The sequence below is a fragment of the Cebus imitator genome, unplaced genomic scaffold (assembly GCF_001604975.1).
Source record: "Cebus imitator isolate Cc_AM_T3 unplaced genomic scaffold, Cebus_imitator-1.0 Scaffold417, whole genome shotgun sequence".
Taxonomy (NCBI): domain Eukaryota; kingdom Metazoa; phylum Chordata; class Mammalia; order Primates; family Cebidae; genus Cebus; species Cebus imitator.
Genome location: NW_016107732.1, coordinates 650,468 through 656,734, shown reverse-complemented (window position 1 = coordinate 656,734; position 6,267 = coordinate 650,468).

Here is a 6,267-nt window from a genome sequence, read left to right as displayed (position 1 = left end):
TTCAACAGAGATACAGTAATTTAATATGTATTCTAATGTTCCTGATTTCTTAAATTCTGAAATTATTTTATGGTTCATAATGGTGTTCTGTGATTCATAGTTCATTTGTTTTCATTTATACTTTGCTAAGAGTATTCCATTGTAGAGAAATAGTTACAAAGCAAGTGATCCAGGAGAGAACTCACACAAGAACAAAGCCACTTTGAGACCAGCCTGGTTGACATAGTGAAATCCCATCTCTACTAAAAATACAAAAAACTAGCTGGGTATGGTGGCAGGTACCTATAATCCCAGCTACTTGGGAGGCTGAGGCAGAAAAACTGCTTGAACCTGGGAGGCAGAGGTTACAGTGAGCCAACATTGTGCCACTGTACTCCAGCCTGGGCAACAGTGTGAGACTCCAAAAAAAAAAAAAAAAAAAAAAGACCAAAGTCATAGTATTTGTCAGTACCTTAAACTGAAAGTGATGAGCCATCACTTCTGCTATATTTCATAGGTTACCCTGGCTAATCCTGGTTAAAGGTGGAAGAAAACTACACAAAGGTGAAAATAGGGATTTTTAGGGCATTCTCTTGGACTCTAGTGTTCATAATCCTATGTGTTTTTCTTTTTCTCTTTTAGTTGTTTAATGTGAATTACATTAACTGATTTTTTTTTTTTTTTTAATGTTAAGTCAGCCTTACATTTCTGGAATAATTCCCATTTGGTCATGATGTACGTTGTTGAATTTGATGTGCTGTTTTGTTTTTATTTTTTGTAACGAGTTTTGCACCAATGTTCATGAATGATCTTAGTCTCTAATTTTCTTTCTTGCTTGCTTTCTTGCTTTTTTTTTTTTCTTTCTAATTTTCTTTATTTCTTGCCCAGGTTTGGCTTTGGTACCAGCATAATGCTAGCTTCACAGAATAAGTTGGGAAGTATTCCGGCTCTTCAACTTTGTGGAAGAGTTCGTGAATAATTGGTAGTATTTCTTTCTTAAATGTTTGGTAGAATTCACCAAGGAAGTTGTCTGGGCCTGGAGTTTGTTTTGTAGGAAAGTTTATAACAACAAGTTTGATTTCCATGGTAGAAGGCTGTACACATTATATATACATCTGTCTGTCTATATGTGTGTGTGTGTCTGTCTCTCTGGGCCTGAAGTGTGTTTTGTAGGATGGCTTCTAACTACAAGTTTGATTTCCACGGTAGATGGAGGGCCGTACTAGTCATATATACCTCCGTCTGTCTGTCCATCCATCTGTCTGTCACTCCATCCATCCATCTCTAGAGTAAGCTTTGATGGTCTGTGTCTTTCAAGGAGTTTGTCTGTTTCACTTAAGTACTCAGATTTTTCAAAATATTATTTTCACACTTGTAGAATTTGTAGTGGTGCTACCTCTTCTATTCTTGATACTGGTAATGTCCATATTTCTTTTTAACCTTTATTGGTTTGGGTAGAGATTTATCAATTTTATAATTTTATTTATCTTTTTTTTTCTTTTTCTTTTTTTTTTTAAGACGGGGTTTCACCATGTTGGTCAGGCTGGTCATGAACTCCTGACCTCAGGTGATCCACCCACTTTGGCCTCCAAAGTGCTTGGATTACAGGTGTAAGCCACCACGCCCGGCCAATTTTACTTATCTTAAAGTAGTTGGTATTTTTGAATTTTCTGTTTTCTGATATTTTGGGATTTTTTTCCATTTTGACCTTTACTAATGCCTTCTGCTTTTATTGGATTTCATTTCTTTTGCTACTTTTTAACATGGAAGCTGAGGTCCTTCATTTCATATCTTTGTTTTTTTTCCCTAATATGGGGGGGAATGTTAATGTTAAAAATCTAAGAACTGCTTTAGGCCAGGCATGGTGGCTCACACCTGTAATCCAAGCACATTGGAGGCCAAGGCAGGCAGATCACCTGAGGTCGCGAGTTCAAGACCAGCCTGACCAACATGGTGAAACCCCGTCTTAAAAATAAATAAATAAATAAAAATTAAAAAAAAAAAAAGAACTGCTTTCGTTACCTACCACCAAGTTTGATGTGGTTTCATTTTGAGTTTAGAATGTTTTCCAGTTAAAAAAATTCTTCTTGACACATGGCTCTTTTTAAAATGTATGTTATTTAATTTGTAAATATTTGGGGATTTTGCTTATCTTTCTAGTAATTCCTGCATTAATTCTATTGTGGTCAGAGTATATTAACACTTGAATTATCTACATTTATTGAGATTTGCTTTGTGACCCAGAATATGGATGATCTTGGTATGAGTTACATGTTCACTTGAAATATATATTGTACTCTCGTTTGATAAAGGGGTTGTATAAGTGTTGATGAGGTAAAAATGGCTGATAATGTTATTTAAGTTTTTTTTATATCTCTATTGACATTCTTTTTTTTTTGGTTCTAACAAAAAATTATTTTAAGAGGATTGTTGCCATCTCTGAATATCAAATTGGATTTACTTCTCTGTGCAGTTCTGTCAGATTTTGCTTCACATATTTTGATGTCTTTTTATTAGGTGAATAATAAATATTTCCTATTTTACATCCACTCAATGTGTTGACCACTTTATGATCCTTTTAATCTTTAGTAATATTCTTTGTTCTAAAATCTCCCTTGTCTGATACTGTTTTGAACTCCTGACTTCAGGCGATCCGCCCGCCTTGGCCTCCAAAGTGCTTGGATTACAGGTGTGAGCCACCATGCCTGGCCGTCTGATACTGTTAACATGGTTTAATTTCGACTGGACACTGAATTTTAAGTACTGTGTTGTTTTGTTTTGTATTTCTATAGATATTCTTGATTTCTTTTTTCTGTTACATGGTTAAGTTACTTGGAAACAATATGATCTTTTGGGGGTCTTGGTTCTAAGCATTTCTAGAAGAGACTATTGCAGCATACATTTTAAGACGAATTCCCTACTGAGACAATCTTTTCTATATTCTCTACCTAATGCTTCATGAATTATGAGGTTTTTTACTCAAGCTGGTTGGAATGAGAACTATCATCTTTTACCACCTGCTGACTAAAGTGGCCTCAAGCCTTGAATAAACATCAGTGGCAGTCAGGCAGTAGAGACTGTGGAACTTGGGTAATCCCCAGTACTGTGCTGGTCATAGAGTCCAAAGGTAGACTAGCATTACTGTGATGCTAACTGTGATGGCCACAGGAGTCCCTGTGTCACCTCTCCCCCAATTAAAGGCAGCCTGGTATATAAAGGGAGACTCTATTCTTGGGGGAATGAAAGAGAAGAGAGTGAGGAACTTTGCCTGGGAACCCAGAAAATTCTCCCTTCTCTTTCCCACATCTATCTAGTCTGGGTATCCAGGAGTCTGAAAGATTGATTGCATACTTGGGATTATGGCACCCTCTAGTGCTGAAATGGTTTCAGTCACCACAGTTTAGGGAACTCAGCACTCAAGTCTCCTTTGAATTCTCAGAAGGCCCTCTGAAGAAGCATGTGTACAAACAAGGTCAGACCGTGAAGACTGGAGTAAATAACAAACTCTTCAGTGCTCAGACATATACGGATATCCGTAAGCATCAAGAACATTCAGGAAAATATGATATCACCAAATAGACTAAATAAGCTGCCCAGTGACCAACCCTGGAATGATACAGATCAATCAGGCAAGGAATATCTTTCAGACAGGGAATTCAAAATAACTGTCTTGAAGAAGCTCAAAGAATGTCAAGAAAATATGAAGAAAGAATTCCAAAATTTAGCAGAGAAATTTAACAAAGAGGTTGAAATAATTACAAAACACACGCATGCACGCACACACACGCGCGTGCACACACACACACACAGAGAAATCCTAGAGCTGAAAAAGAATGGATGAACTGAAAAATACAACAGCAGCATAACTGATTAAGCAGAATAACTTCTTAGCTTAAATACAGGCTATTGAAAATACAGAGAAGAAAAAGGAAAAAGAATGAACTGTACTTAAAAGATATAGAAAACAGCCATAAAAGAGCAAGTCTAAGAGTGATTAGCTTTAAAAAGGAGGTAGAGAAAGATGTAGGGATAGACAATTTATTCAAAGAAATAATTATAGAGAACTTTCCAAATTTAGAGATACATATGAATATCCAGGTATGAGAAAGTCAAAGAATGCCAAGCAGATTCAGTACAAAGCACATAGCAATCAAACTCTCAAAGGTCAAGGACAAAAAGAGGAAAGGTAGCAAGAGAAAAGAAGCAAAGAACATATAAAGGAATTCCAGTATATCTGGTAGCAGTCTTCTCAGCAGAAATCTTATAGGCCAGAGGAAAGCGAGAAGTCACATTTAAAGTGCTGAAGGAAAACATTTTGAACCAGGAATATTCTAGTCAGCAAATATATTCTTCAACCCATGAAGGAGAAATAAAGGCTTTCCCAGCAAACAAAAGCTGGGGAATTCATCAACACCAGGCCTGTCTTACAAGAAACAGTAAAGACAGTTTATCAATCTGAAAGAAAAGAATGCTAATATGCCACAAGAAATCAACTGAAGGTATAAAACTTACTAGCAAAAGTAAATAAACATGCAAATTGAGAATATCCTAATACTGTAGTTCTGGTATGTGAACCCCTCAGATCTTTAGTATGAGCACTAAAATACAAATGTTATCAAGAATAATAACTAGAATAACTTTTTAAGAGATAGACAATATAAAAAGGTATAAAGTGAGACAACAAAAAGAGAAAAGGGGAGTGATGAGTTACAGTGGAGCATTTTACTGGGGTTCTCTGGATGTCCTGAATTTGAATGTTGGCCTGTCTTGCTAGGTTGGGAAGTTTTTTTTTTTGGATGATATCCTAAAGTGTGTTTTCCAACTTGGTTCCATTATCCCCATCTCTCTTTTTTTAAATTTTTTATTTGAAATAGAGTCTTGCTCTGTTGCCCGGCTGGAGTGCAGTGGCACGATCTCAGCTCACTGCAGCCTCCCCCTCCCAGATTCAAGCGATTCTCCGGCCTCAGCCTTCCAAGTAGCTGGGACTACACACCATCATGTCCAGCTAGTTTTTGTATTTTTAGTAAAGATGGGATTTCACCATGTTGGCCAGGATGGTCTTGATCTCTTGACCTCATGATCCACCCGCCTCGGCCTCCCAAAGTGCTGGGATTACAGGCATAAGCCACTGTGCCCAGCCCTCCTTATCTCTTTCAGTTACCCCTATCAGTCATAGGTTTGTTCTTTTAACATAGTCCCACAGTTCTCAGAGGTTTAGTTGGTTCTTTTTCATTCTTTTTTTTTTTTTTTTTTTGGTCTAATCTTGTCTGCCTGCCTTATTTAAGCAAGATAGTCTTCAAGCTCTGATATTTTGTCTTCCACTTGGTCTATTTGGCTACTGATACTTGTGTTTGCATTATGACGTTCTCATGTTGTGATTTTCACCTTCCTCAGATCATTTATGTTCCTCTCCAAACTGGTCATTCTGGTTAACAATTCCTGTAGTGTTTAATCATGGTTCTTAGCTTCTTTGCAGTTAGAACATAATCCTTTAACTCAGTGAAGTTCATTGTTACCCATCTTCTGAAGCCTACTTTTCTCAATTCATCCATCTCAGCCTCAGCCCAGTTCTGTGCCCTTGCTGGAGACATGTTGTGATCATTTGGAAGAGAAAAGGCATTCTGGCTTTTTGTGTTGTCAGCGTTTTTGTGTTGATTCTTTCTCATCTTCATGGGTTTATCTACCTTTGATATTTGAAGCTGCTGACTACTGGGTGGGGTTTTTGTGGGGTCATTTTCATTGATGCTGTTGCTTTCTTTTCGTTTAGCAGTCAGGCCCCTTTTCTATACAGCTACTGTGGTTTGCTTTGGGTCTACTCCAGACATTTCTACCTGGGTTTCTCCCACCCTTGGAGATATCACCAACGGAGGCTGTAGACCAGCAAAGATGGCAGCCTGTTCCTTCCTCCGGGAGTACTATTCCAGAGGGGCACTGACCTGATGCTGACCAGAATGCTCCTGTATGAGGTGTCTGGTGACTTCTGTTGGGAGGTCTCAGTCAGGAGGAGCAGGATCAGAGATCTGCTTAAATAAGCAGTCTGTTTGCCTCTTCGTGGGGTGGGTGTGCTGAGCTCAGGGGAATCCCCCTCATCTGGGCTGCCCTGGCTCTCCAGAGCCAACAGGCGGAAAAGACTAAGATCGCTGTTCCATGATGCCACAGCTGTCCCCCCACCTAGGGGGTCCTCTCAGGGTTATCAGGGTTCTCTCCATAAACTCCTGCGTGGGGATGCTGAGATTCCCAGAGGGGGCCCCACCCAGTGAGGAGTAGTGGACCTGGGTCCCACTTAAA